Raw genomic sequence first — 2,009 nt, forward strand, 5'->3', positions numbered from 1 at the left:
AACCGCAGCCCGGCCACCGCCCCGCCCCTGGCCCCGCCCCTGGCCCCGCCCCTGTCCCCGCCCCTGTCCCCACCCCACCCCTGGCCCCGCCCCCGATCCGGGGCCCTCGCGCGCGTCCAGACCGCGAACCCACTTCACGCAACGGTTGTTTCCCGCCTGGTGCTCTTCTTCTGGGTGAATTTTACCTAATCTTTCGCCCATCACCTTCAACGAATACTATCAGAGTAACGGGAGGGGAGAAAAGGTGAGGAAAACAAAAGCATCCACCGCCTAAGCACACACCTCCTGCTCTCTCTGGACCCCGCCCCCGAAGGGAAGCAACCGGCAGCAGTGATGGTTGACGCGTCAAGCGCCATCTTTCACGTGGGCGGAAGGAGTTGCTGTGTAGTTTTCGTTTCCTCGTGCGACGCCGTAGGTTCGTTTTGGAGTTTTCGATTTGCGATTACGAGAACGCGCGAGGCCTGTGGAAGGGGGCGGGCCAAACTTGCTCCATCCCTTTGTTCTTTGACGTGCTTCGTGAAAATGTTGAGTAAGGTGTTAGCCGAGATAGTGCTGTTTTTAGTGGGGAAGGCTGCCCGCCGCGAGCAAGCCCAGTTGGTATTTGTGAATGGTTTTGTTTGTGCTTGGCAGGTAGTGGGCGCTCAACAAGTGTGTGTTGAATTAATGGATTTATTTTTTCCTAATGACACAATTAAGTGGGCTGTGACTCCACCCCAGGTCTGGTTAGGTAATTTCCTTTTTTAACAATACGTAGTCACCACAAGTTGTCTTCTTCACATGTAAACATTTTCGTAAGCTTGATTTTCACACTTCCCAATGTCATGTTTGCTAGTTGCGCAGTGTAGGTGCACGAATTGGGTTTTTAAGCCTTTGATAATGTACCATTGTATATGATGTGCTGTATGGTTTTTAAAAATGAAAAATGTTAAGTGCCATTCATCTGTAGCATGAATATATACACTTGCAGACCAAAAGGCTAATTAACTCGAGGTTTTTAAAAATAAATCATACAGCACATCTTTATCATTCACTAAGGAAGAAAAGGAAGAATACACAAATGACTCCCTCAAACCTCTTCCCTCTGCAGAATTAGACCCCTTACCCAGTCAGTGCTGTATATGCTTATAGCACCAAATAACTACCATTTATCTAGTGCCTATTGTGTGTCTGGTACTGTGCTCCTTAGTCTAGGTAAAGAATTGTGTTAAATTCTCCTAACATATCTAGGGTATAGATGTCGTCATCCGGTTTTGTGCAGTTTCAGAGCCCACTGAGACCTGAGGACGTTAGGCTGGTACTAAGTTGATGACAGCTCTTCTCAGGAAACACCTATAGGAGATAATACCAACAAACCCAGTTTAGAGTAAAATTGAGATTCGGGTTAAGTGCTTGGGAAAGGAATATAGTGCCCAAAACAGTTTTTCGTACTTCAAAATTTTGCCTGTATTCAAAATAGTTTCCTTAGTCTCCAACAGGTTTTGGGTTTTGTGCGATATCAACTTTAGAACAACTGTGCTTTCTAAATTCTGCATGACCATTAGAAATAAGATATATAATTAAAGTGGCTCTGTACACGTGATGTATTGTGGCTAGTGGATGTGAATTTTTCCCCATCTTTTAGGCATTGTGTAGCAGTAGCTGGTATGTCTTTCAGTGGATCAGAGCAAAAATATCAATAGGGAAAAAGTAATTATGACTTAATACTGTGATCCATAGTACTTATATGGTATAACATTTTACATTTGAAGGTGTGAAATAGGACAGATATCCTTTTTTCAGGGAACCAAAGAGAAAATGATACTAAATACATAGTAATGTGATCTATATTAGCAGCACCAAAGGATGGCTTGGGAGGCCTTTAACCCTTATCTCCTCTAAACTCGGTTAATCAGCCCAAATAAACCACCCCAAATAACTTGCCATCTAGTGAAAGTGAAATTGTGCTATTGAGGGCGCCTGGGTGGCTCAGTTGGTTGAGCGACTGCCTTCGGCTCAGGTCATGATCCTGG

Source organism: Neomonachus schauinslandi, chromosome 13, assembly GCF_002201575.2.
Source record: "Neomonachus schauinslandi chromosome 13, ASM220157v2, whole genome shotgun sequence".
In the NCBI taxonomy this organism is placed as follows: Eukaryota; Metazoa; Chordata; class Mammalia; order Carnivora; family Phocidae; genus Neomonachus; species Neomonachus schauinslandi.